We start from the raw sequence: 20321 nt of genomic DNA, 5'->3' as shown, positions 1-20321 counted from the left end.
AGGAGGGCTGTTACAGGACAGCCTCAATATGCAAACAGAAAGGTGAGGGGGCAAAATCTGAGGCAACTGTTCCTCATTACTTCCAGGCTGATAAATTTGTGTTAAGTCCAGGGTAGTTATTTTGTACAAGAATTTTCTGAATTTCAACTAGATCTGTATAGTTATCTTATGATGTTGTACATTTGATTTTAAATGGAATCGTTTTGGGGCTAGCTTTGAGGCACGGTGGTTAAGCTACTGCTTGCAGTTCTGACATCCCATATTGGAGTGTTGATTTATGTCCCCTCTATAATTCTGGTCCAAGTTTGGAAAATGGCCCAAGTGTTGGACCTGTGCCACATATGTGGGAGACCTGGATGGAGTACCTGGCTTTGGCCTAGCCTAGAACATCCTGTTGTGGCCATCTCTGTTCCATTTTTAATTTTTTTAAAGATTTACTTATTTATTTGAGAGGTAGAATTATTGACGGACTAGGTCTTCCATTTGCTGGCTCACTCTCCACTTGGCCACAATGGCCAGAACTGGGCCAATCCAAAACCAGGAGTCAGGAACTTCTTCCAGGTCTCCCACGCAGGTGCAGGGGCCCAAGTATTTGGCCATCCTCCACTGTTTTCCCAGGCCATTAACAGAGGGCTGGATCTGAAGTGGAGCAGCTGGTACATGAACTAATGCCCATATGGGCGCCGCAGGCCGAGCCTTAGCCTTCAGCTTTGTGCTGCTGGACGGTGCCCACGGAGGCCTGCCCTGGGCCTTCACCACCTGCGTGAGCAGCTACCTGCCCAACACGGTGACTGAGATGCTGCACGACAGCGGCGCGTGAGGGCTGCTGCTGCGCCGCATGGGAAACATGTTCATGCTCCTGCTGGTGCACTACGCATTCTACCTGCTGGTGGCCCCGAGCTGCCCCTACCAGGTGTGTGGGCCACCTCTGTACGAGCTTGGCATCATTGCCGAGGCCTGGCCCTCCTGCACCATGTGTGAGACCCAGGTGGGGCCCGCGGCCACGCTACAGGTTCCGAACAGCATCGGTGGCGAGGCCTGGGCACCCCTGGGCTTGCCTGCCTGCAGTTCGGGGCGTGGGTGTGTCCCAGCCTGTGCGGTGACACCTGCAGAGTGTTCAGAGACCACACCAGGGCTTCCACGGGAGTGGACTAAGCCGGAGCCTGGCCACTCCGCCGCCCGGTGGTCACCACGTCTGCAGGCTCAAGTGTATGCGGAGCCCAAGCGCTTCCTCTACTACCTGGGCTATGACGAGCGGCTGCACACGTGTTTCCCACTGAGCTCCCTGTGGCCCAGCCTGGTGGGTGCCTGGAGGCTGCTGGAGGCCATCTTCCTGGGCTGGACACTGAGGCCCGGGGGTAGCTGCAGTCCGCGCCAGCTGCTCCTGTGCTACTGGAGGATGCGGCCCATGTTCCAGAAGCCACTTGCGAACCACACACGGTGCCCCTACGGCTCACTTCTCCGGATGCACTGCCTGCTGTGGGGGCCGGCCATGCAGGTATGGTCCCCAAGGCCAGCCGCTGACCCCCAGGAGGACACGGGCTCCCGGCGCCTGGCGCCTGGTGCGGCTCCTGCAGCAGCATAGCAGCCCGTGGCAGGTGCATGTGTTCCTGCAGGCCTGTCTGCGCCGACTGGTGACCCCCTCCCCCCGGCCTCTGGGGCTCCAGGCCCAACAAGCTCTGCTTCCCAAGGAATACAAAGAAGTTCATTTCGCTGGGGAAGCACGCCAAACTCTCCCTGCAGGAGCTGACCTGGAAGGTGAGGGTGCAGGACTGCACCTGGCTGCTTGTGAGCTCAGGTGAATGGACGTTGGCCAGTGCCAAGCCGGGAGCTGAGGGGGTGGTGGGTAAGGCTGCCCCACGCCCCCTGGACTGGAAGGTCACCTGCTGATGGGGTGGTGTGGGGGATGTCAGGTCATGTGCTGGGCAGGGGAGAGGAGCGAGGTTAGACTTCCTGTGAGTGCTGCCCAGGAGGAGGGAATGGGGCTCCTGCCCTGGCTCGCTGGGTGGCTGAGCCAGCGCCCCTGTCATGTTTCCCATTTGAGCTCCAGGGGACTGTGGCAGTGTCTCTGCCAGTGCAGGTGCCCTCTCCTGGGCTGCTCCTGGATGGGTGGGGCTTGAGTCAGATGGCAGCCTCCCTAGGGACCCGATGGGAAGGGCTTGTGGGGGTGGATGCCTTGCCAGGCTCCCCAAGAAACCAGGCCAGTGATGGAGATATGCGGTGACCACTCTGTCCTTGTGTCGTGGAAATGCTCCCACAGCGGGAGGCGTGACATCGGCCCCGGGCACCCCCAGCACTGCTCTGTGCACCCACCCGGACATTGTGTGCTCAGGCAGTGGCCACTCTACTGCCTTCGCAGAGGGATCAGGGATGCCAGGGTTGGGGATCTGCCTCCTGCCAGGCCAGCTGGCCTCCTGCTGCATGGGGCATGATGGGCCGGCTTTCCCAGTGTGGGCTGCGCATGGGAGAGGTGGTGCTGCTGGTGCTGGCCTGTTTCTGGTCCCTCTCGCTGCAGGTGTGGGGACCCTGTCTCCCTCGCTCTGTCTGCGGCATCGGCCTGATGGCCTTACCCAGGCCGCTGAGTGCGGCTCTGTGTCTGGCTCAGCCTCCTGTCACCCCTCCCCCATTGCCCTTTGACCTTCAGAGTGACTGAGTTCTGTTGTCCCCATGGGGTCCTCTCTGTTGAGCCTTTGTTTTGAATTTCAGTGATTTCTGTTTATCTTCTTCCTAATGCCTTTTTCAGGCTTTCCTGTCATTCTGTATAAACTTCTGATGGTGGATGTGTGGCTGTGATGCATTAGCCTCTAAGTACTGCTTTGGCTGCACCTTGTGTAGTAATATGCAGTTATTTTGATATCAGTTACTTTTTAAAAGATTTGATTTATTTTGAAAGAGAGGAAAAGAGAGATAGAGCTTTCATTTGCTGGTTCACTCCCCAGATGGCTGCAACCACCCAGGCTGGGCCAGGCTGAAGCCAGGAGATTCCTCCAGGCCTCCCACATGGGTGCAGGGACCCAAGCACTGGGGCCATCTTCCATTGCTTTCCCAAGAACATTAGCAGGGAGGTGGAGCAGCCAGGACTGGCGCCCGGCTCTCACATGAATGCCAGCGTTTCACGCAGTCCTTTAACCTGCAACTCCACAGCACCGGTTCCTCTGTGGTGACTTCTGAGGTGGCGGACCCCACATGAACCGTGAGGCCTGGGTGGTGTCCTATGGCTCCTGCACCGGGCTCCCGAGGGCCAGCTCTGCCTGCTCAGCATGGTCGACCGCAGGGGTGACATGGGGTGGCGAGTTCTCAGTCTCCACACAGGCGCGTGGTGGGACCCTCGGCCCTGGGGGCCATCTCCTGTGCCCTGCCACCTCCTGGCTCAGCTGACGGCTCCACAGCACCGTCCTCGGCTGGGTGTTTTCCTGCGGTGCCATATGCTCCTGGATTTTTACTCTGCCAGGTTACTTGGTTTAGCTGGTGCTCAGCCACACACACGGGTGAGGTTTCCATTACTTCCAGCCCACTGGACGGCGTTTAGGGAGAGGCTGGCCTGAGTGTGCTTCTCATTTCCTTGAGAGTCAGAGACTGTGAGACAGCGTCCGTCCTCTGGCTCACCACTGAAACGCCTGCAGCGGCCCCCAAGCCAGAAGCCAGGAGTGGCCTCCAGGTCCCCAGCGCCGTCGTCGCTGCCTCCTTGGTGTCCCTGTTCCCCAGGCTTTGCCGTCTTCTGCCTTCGGGTCCTTGTAAGCCACCTGTGGGTGGCTGAGGGCATTAAACCCGGCCCAGTGCCATTGGCTCTCCAGACCAGGGACCTGGACTCTGGCCGCTGTCCCTGCTCGCCCAGCCGCCGTCCCCATGGTCAGGGTCTGCCCCGCTCCAGCCCCTCCCCAGTTTCTCTTGAGCCAGTTATTGGTGGGCCCTGAGTTGCCTGCGATGTCTGATGCCAGGGCCCCCAGGGGTCCAGCCGTGTAACCACACTGTGTGTCCCGCCAGCCCCTGGTCTTCCGCCCGTAGGCTGTGAGTTTGACACTGCACGTGGGAGCCCTTTCCATGTTGTCTGCTCTGTGTGCCAACACGAGCGTTGCCCGTGAGCCGCATGTGCAATGGGGTGCCAGGGGCCGGCACACGTGCAGCAACATGTTCAACAAAGCCAGGGCAGCCAGCTCAGGACTGCAGGGCCCCTCGTGCCCTGCACTCCCACCATGGCTGCCTTGTGAGGGTGCACATGCGGGGTCTGCCTCATTCCAGGGCGTGGCCACATCCCGACCATGGAGCACAGACTGAGGGAGGGGACCCTGGCTAGGTTCCTGTTCTGGCTGCTGGATACTTATGTGGTAGGGCTGCTCAGGTCCTTCTTCTACATCATGGAGACCACATTCCAGAAGAACCAGCTCCTCTTCTACCGCAGGAGCGTCTGGGCTGCAAAACGTGGGCATCAGGTACCACGTGTGGTGTCTGTGTCCCGGCTCCCCACAGGCTGTGAGGCCCCGTGCTGGCCCATGGTAGCCCTGTGCTGGCCTGCAGAGACCCTGTGCTGGCCCGCAGCCCTGTATGCTCATGCTTGGGCTCAGTCCCCTCAGGGTGCTGCTGAGGGACTTGGGTCATGAGTCTCAGAGACCCTTCCTGCATTGACACCTGGGGGTACAGGCATCCCCTCTGGATGACCTTGGTGGGGGTGGCATCAGGGGATGGGGCCTGAGTGATGGAGATGCTGGCTCCTGGTTCTGCTGAGTCAGACTGAGGGATCAGGACTGATTACGCCGAGTCATGCCAGGTGTGGAATGGGAGCCTCAGACCCCCATGTGGGGGTTCCTGGGAGGTGTCTGTGGTGGGCAAGGGTATCTGTAGGCCCCACCCCACCCCGCAGAGTATGCTGTGTCCACAGGGACCAAGGTTCCTTGACCCCAGCCCCGGGGCGTGTTGCAGGCAGCACCTGGAGTGGGTGCAGCTGTGGGAGCTGTCGGACACGGAGGTCCAGCAGCAGGCCAGGTCAGCCCTGACCCTGTCCCTGACCCCAGCCCTGGGCGTGTTGCAGGCAGCACCTGGAGTGGGTGTGGTTGCAGGAGCTGTCAGATGCAGTGGTCCAGCAGTAGGCCAGGTCGGCCTGGACCCTGGCCCTGAACCCCTCTGACCCCAGCCCTGACCCGGGCCCCGGGGCGTGCTGCAGGCAGCACCTGGAGTGGGTGTGGTTGCAGGAGCTGTCAGACACAGAGGTCCAGCAGCAGGCCAGGTCGGCCCTGCCCATGGCCCTGAACCCCTCTGACCCCAGCCCTGACCCCAGCCCCAGATGTGTTGCAGGGAGCACCTGGAGCAGGTACAGCTGTGGAAGCTGTCGGATGCAGAGGTCCAGCAGCAGGCCAGGTCAGCCCTGCCCATGACCAGACTGCGCTTCATCCCCAAGCCCAGCGGACTGCAGCCCATTGTGAACCCGGACTCTGTGGTGGGAGCCAGAATGTTCCGCAGGGAGAAGGTGACCTGGCCTCCGTCTTGCCCCACACAAAAGCTCACGGGCTTGTGCCTGTGTGCCCAAAGATGGGTCCTGCTGTGAGTGGATGAGGAGCTGGGGGAGGTGCCCAGCTGGGCCTGGGAGCCCACAGGGGGCAGCTGGCCAGGTCCCTTGGAATCCTGCCGTGGCGCCACATGGAGGGGAGGGTAGAACAGCTGTCACTGCCCCCTGAGGACTGCAGGACTCATCTCATGGCTCCCCCTGCCCCCCATGGCCTTTTCTGTGGCTTTGTCCCCATGGCTGCTGGTGCCTCTGCCACGGTGGGGTGATTTTGTCATCAGTTAATGTTGCTGCGGTCACTCCAAGGACCTAGCCTCTGTGTGTGTGTGGGGGTGCTGTGGACCCCAGCCCCAGGCTACTGCTCAGCTGGAGGTGGATGGATGCCTAGCATCCCTGAGGATCACATGTGTTGCCGGGTGAGGGTTCCTGGGGTGCAGTGACAGGAACCCTGAGGAGCCCGGCCAGTGGGCTGAGGGCCGGCTCTGCATTGGGCTCTCCCAGGACCCTGGGAAGCTGGGTGGGCTTGTGGCTGCCTGCCCTCTGCAGCCCCCCTGAGGCTGCATCCTGTGTGCCCCAGGCCCAGCCCTGGACCTCGCACATCAGGACGCTGTTCAGTGTGCTCAACTACGAGCGGGTGCAGCGGCCCAGCCTGCTGGGTGCCTCTGTGCTGGGCCTGGGTGACGTCCACCAGGAGGCCCTGGAGGCTGCAGCTGACCCGGCCCTGACCGCAGACTTCAAGACCATCCTGGACTGAGGCTGGAGGAGCTGTGCACATTGGTGTCGGGGGGAGGGGTCATCTGTGACACAGGGCAGGGCCTGTCCTTGGGGCCTTCTTCCTTCAGGTCAGTCCCCTCCCTGCTGTCCTCAGCAGGGGAGCAGAGCCCACCACGAACAGCCAGGAAGCAGCTCGTGGGAAACCTGGTCATGGGTTGTGGGCCTGTGAGCATGTGCCCCACTCCAGGCCTGCTCATCACCCCTGAGTGATCCAGGGCTGCCGAGGGAATCCCTGTGCTGTGTGGTTGGTTAAGCTGCCCAGCTTGAGTGAGGGGAGACCCCAGGGCACTGACCCACATGTACCTGGGAGCAGCAAGCCACCCACCCCTCATCCAAAGTCCAGGCTGAGAGTCCCTGAGCCAAGGTGTTCACTGTGCAGCTCCGCCCAGGCCTCCCCTTGCCCCGTCCCTACCTCCATCCCTGCAGTGGTCCTCTGGAGCCAGTGTCTGGCACAGTGTGTGTGGACTCCCCTCCCGTCCTCAGATGCCAGGGCAGGAGGACACGTGTCCGCTGTGGGGGAGTCTTGTTCACGTGCTGGAGCCACGTATCTGTCAGGCAGTGTGGCACTGCCTAGTGCCTGACGATGATGAATAGGGAGCCCCCTTCCCCAGGCAGGCCCCAGCATACAGGTGGCCTGATGTGACCTGAGGACCCTACTGAAAGCAGGAAGGGCAGTGTTGTGGGGGGGATCTTGGTGAAGGAGTGGCCTCAGCCACAGGTGTGGCTTGGGCAGCCTGAAGCCTGGCAGAGCAGGCACCTGTGTGACATTTCAGCTGCTGTGAGCAATTCCAGAACCTAACGGGATATTACAGATTGGGTCACGGACGTGGACCATGGACAGGGCTCCTGGCGCCTCGTGCCAGGTTTTATGGCATGGGATATGCCCCTTTGCTGCTGCATTCAAAAGATGTCATGGTAACTAAGCTGACATGCCCAGGGGGACCCCAGACTGTCCTGGTGACTAAGCCAACATGCCCAGGAAGACTCCAGACCATTCTGGTGACTAAGCTGATGTGCCCATGGGGACCCCAGACCTTCCTGGTGACTAAGCTGACGTGCCCAGGGGAACCCAGACTGTCCTGGTGACTGAACCGATGTGCCCAGGGGACCCCAGACCCTGGTGACTAAGCTGACATGCCCAGGGCAGCCCAGACCATCCAGGTGACTAAGCCGATGTGCCCAGGGGAACCTAGACTGTCCTGGTGACTAAGCCAACATGCCCAGGAAGACTCCAGACCATTCTGGTGACTAAGCCGATGTGCCCATGGGGACCCCAGACCTTCCTGGTGACTAAGCTGACATGCCCAGGGGAACCCAGATTGTCCTGGTGACTGAACCGATGTGCCCAGGGGACCCCAGACTGTCTTGGTGACTAAGCTGACATGCCCAGGGCAGCCCAGACCATCCAGGTGACTAAGCCAATGTGCCCGGGGGACCTAGACTGTCCTGGTGACTGAGCTGACATGCCCAGGGGACCCCAGACCATCCTGGTGACTAAACTGACGTGCCCAGGGGACTCCAGACCATCCTGGTGACTAAGCTGATGTGCCCAGGGGAACCTAGACTGTCCTGGTGACTGAGCCGACGTGCCCAGGGAAACCTAGACTGTCCTGGTGACTGAGCCGACGTGCCCAGGGAGCCTCCAGACCATCCTGGTGACTAAGCCAACATGCCCAGGGGACTCCAGACTATGGTGACTAAGCCGACATGCCCAGGGCAGCCCAGACCATCCAGGTGACTAAGCCGATGTGCCCAGGGGAACCTAGACTGTCCTGGTGACTGAGCTGATGTGCCCAGGGGACCCCAGACCATCCTGGTGACTAAGCTGATGTGCCCAGGGGACCCCAGACCATCCTGGTGACTAAGCCGATGTGCCCAGGGGACTCCAGACTATGGTGACTAAGCCGACATGCCCAGGGCAGCCCAGACCATCCAGGTGACTAAGCTGATGTGCCCAGGGGAATGTAGACTGTCCTGGTGACTAAGCCGATGTGCCCAGGGGTCCCCAGACCTTCCTGGTGACTAAGCTGATGTGCCCAGGGGAACCCAAACCATCCTGGTGACTAAACTGACTTGCTCAGGGGGACCCCAGACCATCCTGGTGACTAAGCCGATGTGCCCAGGGGACCCTAGACTATGGTGACTAAGGCAATGTGCCCGGGGGACCCCAGACCATCCTGGTGACTAAGCCGACATGCCCAGGGGACCCTAGACTATGGTGACTAAGGCAACGTGCCCGGGGGACCCCAGACCATCCTGGTGACTAAGCCGACATGCCCACAGCGACCCCAGACTGTCCTGGTGACTAAGCCGACATGCCCACAGGGACCCCAGACTGTCCAGTTGACTAAGCCAACATGCCCATGGTGACCACAGACCATCCTGGTGACTAAGCTGATGTGCCCATGGGAACCCCAGACCATCCTGGTGACTAAGCCGATGTGCCCATGGGGAACCCCAGGCCCTGCTGTACTGTCACTCAGGTTCTCAGGCTTCACTGAGTACCGAACCTTGGAAAAGCTGAGCTTTCATAATTCACAGATATATTGGTTCATTTGAGAGCAACAGGGAGGGGGAGAGAGCTCCCATTCATCTGTTCCCCTGGTGGCTGCCTCGGCCAACACTGAGCCAGGAGCTCTATCCGGGTCTCCCACATGGGTAGCAGGGGCCCAGGTGCTTGGGCATCCTCTGCTGTCTTCCAGGACCATTAGGGAGCTGGGCGGGAACAGGGCAGCCAGGACTCCATCCAGTGCCTACAGGGGATGCAGTGTTGAGTGACCACTTTGCGGACACAGGATCCCCACAGGTGAAACGGCATCAGCCTCTTTGCTGCCCGAGCTCTGGCCTTTGCAGTGAGCAGCTCCTGACAGGGGCGGACCCCCAGGGGGCTGGCTCACTGGTCTCACCTGTGGGGGCTGCTGTTACTGTGAGGGATAGCGCCCCCCCAAAAAAAGATGGCTGTTCCCTGCTCCCCAGCGCCCCCTGCTGGTTGTGCTAACTGTAGTCCCCCATCGGGTGACCTTGTGGTGGTGGTGGCCCTGTCTGCTCCTGCCGGCTGTTGCCCATGAACACAGTGTCCAGGAGGGGTGTCCAGGAGCCCCTCTGTGGACTTCTCTGTTCTGGCCACATAAGGGCAGCATCTGCTCCTGTGCCAGCCCCTGCCAGTCAGGGATTTCACATGGAAGGCTCATGCCCATGGGGGTGTCACACTGGTCAACCATTGCCCTCTGCAGCCCCTGGGCCATGTCCACATTCACATGAGTGTCCATTTGTCCACACATCCATGGCGGAGTTTTCTGGAGGCTGGATGTCCACTGGGTCTCTGTCCCCATGCCCCACCCCTTCCTTCTTGGCCACTGAACCAGGGCTCCGACACCACCACTGCCAGCCCCCAAGGGCCCCTCCAGACCAAGCTCCTGGACACGGAGTGGCCAGGTGAGGTGTGGTCAGGAAGGGCAGGCCCGGAGCCGTTCAGGGCAGTGGTAGGGTTTGCAGGCCACAACAGCAGTGTCAGGATAGTGTTGCCCTCACTTCCCAGCCCTGTGGGGGCCCTGCCTGCACTGTCCATTGTGCAGAGGGCAGGTCATGAACCACGAGGTCTCTACAGCATATAGGGGGGGCTAGCCAAAGGGACACCACAGGGCAAAACTGAGAGTGGGCAGATGCCTGTGGGTCCCGCGAGCTCCTGTCCCCTTGGCTGTCTGCTCAGAGCTGCTGTCAGCAGTGATGTACAAGCTAGCAAGACGGGGCTGAACTCTGGGATGCCCCCTGTGGTATGGGCTCCCCTGTGTGACACCCCATGCTCACCGCCACCTGTCTCAGCATGGCGTGGGGTGGGGGTGTCATGATGGAGGGCTAAGTGCCAGCCTCCCCCACTGTGGGCTCAGATGTGCACGGAGCTCTGGGGCTGAGGGGGTGTTTAGCTCTCAACTCTTCTGCAGACGGGACTTGGTCACACCCGTGGTGGTGAGAGCTGCTCCCAGCACAGATGCTCCTTAGGTGATAACACACACATGCCTTGCCAGGTGCCTCAGGCAGTGTGGCCAGCTGTGTGTTCTTCAGGGCACCGGGGAAAAGGCTAGGGGCTCTGTGGGTACTGGTCTGGCAGTGTGAGGCTGGGTCTGTGGTCAGAAGAAGTGGGGGTGGGGTGGGCAGGTGGGGCTGACTGCCTGGGTGCTTGGTGGGGGAGGGCGGCTGGTGACCAGGAGGGAATGGCCGAGAGGCCCCATGGTAGGAACTCTGACTTCAGCAGCCTCTGCCTCAAGCATGGGCACTGACCCTGGCAGTGTCTACCAGAGTCCTCCCTGGCTGGGCTCCCAGCAACTGTGCGTCCCCCTCACGTGTGTGCAGATGACCCCTGCCCCCTATCCTGAGCTGTACTTGGGGGTCAACCTGGGGCTGGATTCCCGACAGGGAAGCTGTGCAGGGCCTGGCCTGCCATCAGCACACCTGCCCTTTGTCCATCGCCACAGCTTGAGGCTGTGTGGCCTGTGCGCTGTGGGGCTGTGTGGGCAGCACTGACACAGAGGGTCTCCTATGGCAGCCAGGACCTGGGTGTGCCACTGGGTGGACTCTGCCTCCCATTTGAGGGCAGAGTGGACCCTGGATAGAGCAGGCCTAAGACGTGGGGAGCCAAGGGTCCTGCAGAGTCGGTGGGAGGGTGTGATGAGGTCATCCACGGCCATCTCTGCCCCTCAGTGGGCCCTGCTGTCTTGCAGCCTCAGCTCCTGTCCAGCCATGTGACCTGCTGCTGCCTCCTGCACTTGGCCACCAGCTGGGCCAGTGCAACGCCCGGGACCCACAGAGCAGGCAGCAGGGACAGGAGCATGCATATGGCTTGCACCCAGCCAGGGTAGAGTTTCTCCTGCCTGGAGGGGAACTGCTCCTGCAGGGGGTGCAAGAGAAAGAGCTCAGCCTGGAGGGGGCAGACCCTGGGCCCCAGACCCCAGGCCTTGGGCAGAGCGAGGCTGACCCCGACCACCTGTGCACGGAGGCAGCCCCAGCTCCTCCCTGGGACTACAGGAGGGCAGCATCCTGAGTGGGTGCTCAGGGATGAGGGAGCTGGGGCTTGAGGCTCCCTCTGGGTAGAAGCCCTCAGGGCAGGCAGGGGCACCTGGTCCCCACCCATTGGCCTCCAACACTTGTGGACAGGTGAGGTGTGGTCTGAGACCCCAGGGATAAAGCAGAAAATTCTCACTTCCCCCAGGCGGACCCTGAGGGGTTCTGGTGCTCACTCTGGGAGGGGTGGCCCAGGCCAGGTGTTGCATGGTCCCCTGTGTGGACTGGGCAGGGAGTGACCCTTCTCCAGTCTACCTCCCAACCTCTCCCAGACACTGGAATTGTTGTTTCCCTGGCTGCCTGTCCCCACAGCAAGTGGAAAGTGTGGGCTGGAAGGACCAATGTCTCCAGGGTCTGGACACTGCTCTGAGGCCCTTGAGAGGCTCTAGTCCTACCAGGGTTGCCCTGCAGGTCACTGTAGCCCCTTGATCCCCATGGGAGGACCTACGTGCTGAGGGTTCCAGGCCTAAGTAGCTCGGCATTCTCTGGGCCAGCAGGATGAGGTAGGCCAGGAAGGCACTCAGGAGGAGCAGGGGGCTGGCCATGAGCCACAGCACCCGTCAGTAGAGGACTGGCCACGGCCCCATTATCTACACATTGTCATCAGAGAACCTGCACAGACGCTGGGCTCAGCAGCACTGTGGGGCCCTCCCCACCCCCCAGGTTCCCCGTGGACCTCAGCTCACTGCCGCAGGCTGTAGGTGTAGATGACCCTCACCACCTCGAAGAAGGCGAAGACTATGAGGTTTAGGGAGGCTGCATAGCTGTTGAAGATCTCGAGACAGTAACTTCTGGACTGCAACATGAAGCAGGTGGCCGAGAGCAGGCAGGCCAGACAGGCCAGCCCTGGGGTGCAGGTTCTGGGTGGGAGGCCTGCACCTGCCCCTTTCCCCCACCCTGCCCTGCCTGCCAGAGGTGGGTGAGAGCTTGGCCTCAGCAGGCCACGGTCAGGGCAGGTCCACCTGTGTCCTGCCCAGAGCCGCTGGGCTGTCCTAGGGGAGCAGGCTAGCCCAGGGTCCCTGAACTCTGTATGGGAGGCAGCAGGCATCCCTATGACTGAGCTGTGCACTCACCTGTGAGGGCCTCCTTGGGGATCCCCGTGGGGATGACCCCCATGTCCAGGAGCAGCGTGATGATCCCCTCCATGTTGCTGAACATGGCCGAGAGCCCCAGGGTGAAGAGTATCCTGAAGAGCACGGCCCACACGGGTGCCCCCGGAATGTGCAGCATGGCCTCCGTGAATATGATGAAGGCCAGACTGGGCCCGAGGCATTCTGCAACCGGGAGCCCGCGGTGTGCCATGAGTGCAGGCCATGTGAGTGCCTGCATGGATGGCATGCCCACCACCCCTCCTGGAGCTCCAGGCACTCTGCAACCGGAAGCCGTGGTGGGCTATGTGAGTGCCTGCATGGACGCTGCACCCACTGCCAGGTGCTCTGCAACCCAGGAACCCATGGTGGGCCATGGGAGCAGGCCACTGATGTGCCTGCATGGACACTGTGCCCACCGCCTCTCCGGGAGGCTCCAGGTGCTCTGCAACTGGGAGCCCATGGTGGGCCACTTGTGCAGGCCACAGATGTGCCTGTAGGGATGCCATGCCCACCATCCCTCTGGGAGGCTCTAGGTGCCTGGGGCCAGGATCTGTGCCTGGCTGCCCATCAGCCTGGCTCTGAAGCCACCCCACTGGACAAGGGCTCCACTGGACTCTGGCAGGCTCGCAGCCCTGTGGCCTGACCCAATGCCTGGGGTGGCCCCGGCAGCCCTGTGTGCACTACCTTGTCCAGGTGGCAGACCCCTTGGGGCAGCAGGGCCAGCCTCTCTGGCTGTGTCGCGTTAAATCCGGAGACAAGTTCTGATTCACCTTCAGTGAGATCAAAGGGGGCTCGATTTGTTTCTGCTAGGGTTGAAACAAATCATATCATAGCTAGGGGTCATGCTGGAAAGAGGATTTCATATATATTCTTGTGTTGTGATGAGTGATGAAAGTGTAAATGAGCCGTTTATTAATAAGACACATAAAAGGATAATTGCTAGTCTATGTTCCTGAGGGTGAACTGCATGCACTCCTGCTTCAGGAGGGGGTGGCCTCATCCTGCATGCCCCAGGCTGGCACAGGGGCATCGGTTTCTGTAGCTCAGCTGAGGGGCCCAGCCCCTCATTTTCAGGACTTGAGGGTCAGGCACTCTGGGGCTGGGAACCCCCGCCCCATGACCTGAGAGCCCCCGTCCACCCACACTCGGCATCGCGCGGCTCCCAAGGTCAGCCTTGGGGCTCGCTGTCCACACAGCTGCTCCTGTCGCCCTCCCGCACAGTCCACTGAGCTCTGATCTGGGCATTGAGTCTCCCAGCCAGGGGCCCAGCGAAGCCCAACCTTCCCATGTCAGCTTCCTGGGTCGCTCAAGTGCATGTCTTCCACAGGTTTGCTGTGTTCTGTCAGCAGCTGGTCAGGCTGCTCAGAAGGCCCCACATCAGGTGTCCTAAGTGCGGGAGGCTGGGATGTGCCTCACAAAGGAAGCCACGTGTCAGGTGGGTGCCAGGCATGAGTGATGGTGCCATTGACCACACTCAGTGTGGGGGTGTTGGTGCCTTGTATGATGCAGGGTCTCACACAGCCATGCAGAGCAGGGCCAAGTACAGCCAGGGCAGGAAGCGCAAGCCTCATCCTGATGCCCCAGGTGCCCAGCCCAGCCCAACACCCCCAGTGTGGGGTACGGCCTCCGGAATGGGAACCCCAGCCCAGCACCCTCTAACCCAGAGTCGGCAGAGACCCTGGGAGTGGGAGCCCTGGAACATAGAGAAGCAGCTTTGCACAGTGCAGCATGGCCACCACTTGCTATGCTCCATGGAACCCCAGGAGTCCGGCTGAGACATGACAGGACCCTGTCCTTGGGATCCAGGTGAAGGAGCTGGAGAAGCCCCTCCTGCACTGGTAAGGGTGGTGCTGAGGTGAGGCACACACATGTGAGGCACAAATGAGGTGCACATGAAGCACACACACACATGTGAAGCACACACACGCTCACACAGTGTTCCTGGGGCACTGGCTCCTGCCGCATTGGCCATGGCTGGCCTGTCCTCTGCCTCCTCCCTCTGAATGGTGTGGAATCAGCACAGATGCCACCCATTGGCTCTGCATGTGGGGGCCATCCTGGGTGCCGACGGGTTCATCAGGATCCGTGGGGTTCTGCTCCACCCACTGGGTGCCTGAAGCCCCCTCCGGGTATGCATACTCTGTAGGGGCAGAGCTCCCTGTGCCAAAGGCTGCAGCCCACCCAACACACTGAATGAGACGTGTCTGGATGGCCGGGCGGAGGGCCTCAGGGTCACTCAGGCAGCATAGGCTTCCTGGGGCTGCCATAGGGCTGTGCACTATGCATGTCTCAGAGCAGAGACATGCATAGTGCATGTGATCCTAGAGGCCCTGGGCACACGGGGTCAGGTGGCACCCCCCAGAGGCTCCAGAGGGCACCTTTCCTGCCCCCTGTGGCTGTCCCCTACTCGGGGCCCACAATCCCCAGGGTGACCTCAGCTCCATTCACACCCGAGTTTCATCTGCTAAGACCCTTTTTCCAGTGAGAGTCCTTGGGAACACTGGCATGCCTGCCCCGCCCCTGCCCATGGTGTGGCCCGGCCTCACTGGTCCAGGTACTGCCTGTGGTCTGTGGTGGCCTTGAAGCCCATGATGGATAAGATGGCAACAGAGGCATACAGGGAGGTCATCACCAGGGAGATGACCATGGCGTCCTTCTCACAGTTGTTCCTGCACAAGGGGGCACTCAGGGCCTCAGAAGGGCCCCCACCCACTGAGCCTGGGCCCCTCCCTACTGCCTTGCTCCACTCCTTGACTGTTTGTGGAAAGGCTCAGAGCTGTACTCAGTACCCTGTGGGCCCCAGACCTGCCCCAGGCCACAGTCAGGCTGGGCACACACAGCAGCCTCTGGAACAGACAAGCTAGGTGGAGCCCATCCCAGGCCAGCAGGTCCCACAGCACCATCCCCATCTCAGCCCCAGCTGGCTGGCACTGCATCGCCAGGGTGCCAAGCAAGCTAGGGCAGCTGCCCACCTGGGTGGGTTGTAGCTGGCAAAGGCGATGTGTCCACCGAAGGCCAGGGACAGGGAGAAGATCTGGGTGGCTGCATCCAGCCACACCCACAGGTTCTGGAGAATCTGCATCTGAAACATGAACATAGCAGATGCTGTTCCAGAACGTTCCCTGGCCCTTTTGGGTCACACCATAACCAGGTGTGACCTGTACAGATTCCAAGAACCGTTCAGGACTTTGTGCCAGGAGAGAGATTGCTTGGCCTGGCAGCTGACACGGCTCCCCTGTTCTGTGATGCAGCCAGCAAACTGTGGCTTCATCAGACCCATGGCAAAGTGTGGCTGGCACTCAGTGGTGGGGCCTAGAACCAGATCTGAGCTGACTCTGACCCGGGTATGCTCCCTGCCCTCTCCCACGTGTGGCTTTGGCTATGTGAGGCCCCTGGGCAGGGGTGTTTGCACCCACTGCCCCATTTGCCCACTGCTGGGTGTCTGGGCAGACAGCCTCATGCCCAGGTGTGCAACCGACTCCTGGTGGCGGTCAGCAGCCCTGGAAACCCACTTGGGATCCTGGAACAGTGGAATGATCTAGAAGTGCTGCAGGCTCTTGAGTAGAAGCCCCTTGGTCCTGTGTGCCACATCTGCTGGACACTTCTGCCCCAGGTGACAGCTGATTCCTGCCAGCCCCCACCCCCCACTCTCCTACCTTGTCAGCACCTTGACTTCCTGCAGGTGCACCAATCCACACACCCCAGACCAAAGTCTTTGCCCCAACCCTGCTGAGACCCCGAGGCCCTCCTCCCTTGTCCACTGGGTGCCCCCTGCCCCCCCCTCACTTATGTTGGGGGTGAAAAGGTAGCGGAGCCCGTGCGTGACACCGGGCAGCATCAGGACTCTGAAAAGGAAGATGGTTAGCACCAAGTAAGGGAACAGGGCCATGAAGTAGATGGCCTGGGGTAGATGCCAGGTCAGATGCACAGTGGCCCTGCAGGAGTGAGGCAGGGGCCTTGCCCCATTGTGACCACTCACGTGGCCCAAGGTACCACACAGGCATGGCACTTTGGGTCAAGCTCTGAAGGTGTATGGTCAGGCCCCGTGGGTCTGCTAAGGTGGGCACCAGCACTTGGGACAGGCAGCCCCCCCCCCCCCCCAGGCTGCCCCTCATCCTGCCTTAGGTCCTCCTATGTACACCTCAGGCTCTCAGCCCAGCCCCCTCTTTCCCCTGTCCTGGTGGCTCCCAGTCAGCGGTGGGCCAGGGCCGGCCCCACATCCCCACACAGACCAAAGCCACAGGGCCTCCCCATCACATTCCTAACAGAATGATCTGTGAGAGCCACAGGGTCTGGTCACTGGCTCTGTCCTCTGAGCCTCGTGGGAAAAGGGTCAGTCTGGTGGCTGCTGGATTGTGTGGGCCACCCTGGGGCAGGGGGTGTGAGGAGCCCTGGCCATGCCATGAGTGTTCAACACCCCCCACCCGTGTGCCCCAGCGGCCCAAAGGGAAGGCCCTGAGAAGCCAGTTGCCTGTGAGAGAAACCAGTGTCTGCTCTTTATCACATGTTTTAAGTAAGTGTAAGAACATGGCCAAGGCTTGGAGAGGAGTAGAAGGGAAGGGGGGGGGCTGTTCCTGGAGGACAGTGCATGCAGGCCACTGCACATGGGGCACGTGTGTCACCTGAAGACGGCCTGTGACAGGCCCTGAGATCCAGTACCAGCCAGTGGGCACATGGCCTTGGCCAGGGGATTCGGGTGCAGACCCCATGCATTGTTGACTTGGTGGGGCCCAGGGAGGTCACGGCAGGGTTTCGAGGGGTGGTTCCAGCAGGAGCACGGGTTCTGAGAGCTGTGAGCCCCCTGTGTCTCTGCCCCCGGGGTGGTCCCTCACCACCACCCTGCAGCTGCCCGGCTGCCTGAACTGAAGGTGCTACCCATCTTGGAGCCTGAACCTCCAGACCATGAGCTACATGCGCCCTCCTCCCTGGTGAAGCTCTAGGATCCAGCGAGAGTCAGAAGCCTGACAGTGCCTCCGCTGCACAGGAGGCAGAGTGGAGGCATAAAGAGCAGAGGAAGAAGACCAGATGGGGAACGTCTGCAGGAGGCAGAGGCAAACCTGAGCCACCAGGGAGGCGCTGGCTGATTGGGGGCTCCTCAGGCCAGACCCAGTGGAACAGTGGCTATGAGAGGCACTGTCCACTGAGATGGAGGGGCAGGGAGAAGTCACGGTGGCTGCCAGAAGAGAGCCACCATGGCTGCCTTGGCACAGAGTGTGGTTCAGGGCAGAGACTCATCAGGATGAGAAGCTGCCCATGGGGCCCTAAGTGTGCCTGCCCCCCCCATGCCCAGCCAACACTGGCAGCACGGGGAGGGGGCCTCAGAGCCAGAGGAAGCTGCTTTCACATTCCCAGTGGTCTCAATGCCTCTGATGATGCACAGATACACCACAGCCCAGCAGATGACCAAGCAGATGAGCAGCCGCCACTGGACAGTGCCACTGTTGCTGATGTCAGCAGTGATGTCCAGCATCTGCTGGTACCAGAAGTAGCTCATGGTGCTGCTGCCCTGGCACTCTGCCACAAACCCTGTAGCCAGCGGCCCCATCATGGGCCGGCCACAGGGCCCGGGGCCCAGTGCACGCTCTGCCCCAAAAGCCAGAAGGGCCATGGGCACCAGCACGGCTGCCCTGCACTGAAGCGGCCCCCAACCTCCAGCCCAGCCATGCTCTCTCACCTCCCTCTGAGGCTGAGATGGGGAAGGGAGGCTCAGGGCCTGGTGTGTGAGCAGATGGGGATCTGGGTGGCTCCTGGGTCCAGCGGGGACCAGTGAACAGGAAAGGTCACCTGTCCACACTGGCCATGCCCTCACCCATCCTGTTGCCTTCCAGCAGGCAGCAGCTCCAGGGCAATGGGTGCTGGAAGGAGTTGAGGAAGTATCACAGCACCCAGGTGAGGATAGTGTTGTAGTACAGGCTGACCAGGAAGGACATCGTGAAGCAGCCTGGCCCTGCAGACAGTGAGGACAAAGTGTCACACAGCAGGGGAGGAGCGGTGCCACCCACGTGCAGAGCAGGTCCTCCTGGGGAGCCGAGAAGGGGGTGGCCTGCCTACGCTGCCCAAGTAGGGGGAGATGGCCATCCACACCCCAATGCTGCCCGTGTGCAGGTGCTAGCCGATGGTGAGCTCAATGTGGAAGAGTGGGATCCCCTCAAAGACCATGGTGATGAAGTAGGGGGATGAGAAAGGCCCCTGTCAGGACACAGGGGTCAGGGGCAGCCACCCTCTGCTCCCCATCGGGGCACCTGGTGTGCTGCCAGCGGCTGGCCTGGGTTCTGGCTGCATGTGGTTCACATAGCTTCTGGCTGCATGCTCAGCCTCGTGGAAGAATAAACCAGCCAGGCAGCACTGTGGGGCAGACTCAGAGGCCATCTGTGTGGCCAGTGTGGATAGGTGGAGTGTGTGTGGTCAGTGTAGACAGGAGTGTGCACAGCTAGTGTGGAAAGTGTGTAAGTGGGCAGTGTGGACAGGCAGAGTGTGTGCAGCCAGTGTTGACAGTGTATACAGTGTGGGCAGGCATTGTGGGCATGGCTAGTGTGGATAGTGTATATGTCACCAATGTGGACAGGCAGAGTGTGTACAGCCAGTGTGGACAGGTAGAGTGGGCGCAGCCAGTGTAAACAGGTGGAGCGGACAAGCAGACACCTGGAACAGGAGCTGGCATGAGGAGGAGGAAGGGCCACAAGCTCAGAAGACCCTGAAACTGCCCAGGAGTGAGGAGGGTGAGTGTGGCTGTGCAAGATGTGGGAGCACTCTACAAAATTCTGAGTGATGGGTGATGGGCACTGAGTGGCTGGGGTGAGACCACCCATCAGCGCAGACCGGGGAGGAACAGGGAGTAAGAAGACAGAATGTTCTGGCATGTTTGGTCATGCTTGCCGCATCTGGAAACAGGTGCCATAGCAGCACGTTGGGGCAGCCACTCTTCCCTCACCTGCATCCCTGATGAGAAGCCCCATCCCCCGACCTCTGCGTCCCCGAGGCCCTGGCCCCTGGGGGAATCTCCCCAGGTTCCTCACTGGAGAGGGTTGGGTGTCCCAGGCCAGCCCATCACATGGGGGCACCTGGGCAATGACAGACCTGAGGGCAGCAGCCCCTGGCTGGTGCACACGTGTGGGCCGCACAGGTGCATCCGTGTGTTGTGACTGCTGGTGAGCCTGGGACTCCTGTCACCCTGCAAGGAGCCTTGAGAGATGCCAACCCCCATGAACGTGGACACCAGGGTGATCACCCCCTAGAGACTGGCTCTACACTGAGGGGCAGCGCCACTGGGAATGGAGCTGCATGCTGGCCTGGGACCCCATAGGCAGGCCCCTGAAGTCCCCAGGGCTCAGATGCCAAAGCTGGGCTCTTCCTGGGGCCCCACATGTCTGGCTTTTTGGGACGGTGGTGCTGCCCAGAGATCAGGGGTGGGGAAGGCCAGTCCCTTGGGTACCCGCATGTGGCTGGTGGGCTCACCTCCACTGTGGGTCTGGCACCTTCAGATGTTCCCCAGCCCCACAGCAAACCCCACGCAGCTGAGCAGGTACTGGAGCTTGTTGTCCCACTGGGGCCTCTCATCCTCCCACACATCCAAGGCTGGGTCTGGGCCAAGGTCCTGGGCCATAGCGGTCCAGTGTCTCTGGGAGCATCCAGACCACACTGCACCTGCACCCTCTGCTGGCCTAGAGCCCAAGCGTCCCCTCTGTCACATCCTCCGGTTTATTTAAAGGAAAGCTGGTGGAGCCCTGTTAATTGGTAACCTGGGGCCTGGCCATGCCCACATCCCTGGCCCCTTTCCCATGAGCATGTCCAATGTCAGCTGTAGGCTGGTACCACCACGGAGAGAGCTGTCCCCACGACAGCCATGTGCTCCTGTTGGGGACGCTCAGGGGCATGGTGAGTTGGCTTTTAGTTATTTATCT

The 20321-nt window shown here is 60.9% G+C and overlaps 1 pseudogene; it reads left to right on the top strand.

Annotated features, from left to right (window-relative positions):
• Positions 1–847: 847 nt before the first annotated feature.
• On the top strand, positions 848–6251 carry LOC133755177 (telomerase reverse transcriptase-like; annotated as a pseudogene).
• Positions 6252–20321: the final 14070 nt, after the last annotated feature.

Source organism: Lepus europaeus, unplaced genomic scaffold (assembly GCF_033115175.1).
Source record: "Lepus europaeus isolate LE1 unplaced genomic scaffold, mLepTim1.pri SCAFFOLD_3_1, whole genome shotgun sequence".
In the NCBI taxonomy this organism is placed as follows: Eukaryota; Metazoa; Chordata; class Mammalia; order Lagomorpha; family Leporidae; genus Lepus; species Lepus europaeus.
Note: the sequence above shows the minus strand (reverse complement) of the source record. Positions and strands in the feature narration are given on the sequence as shown.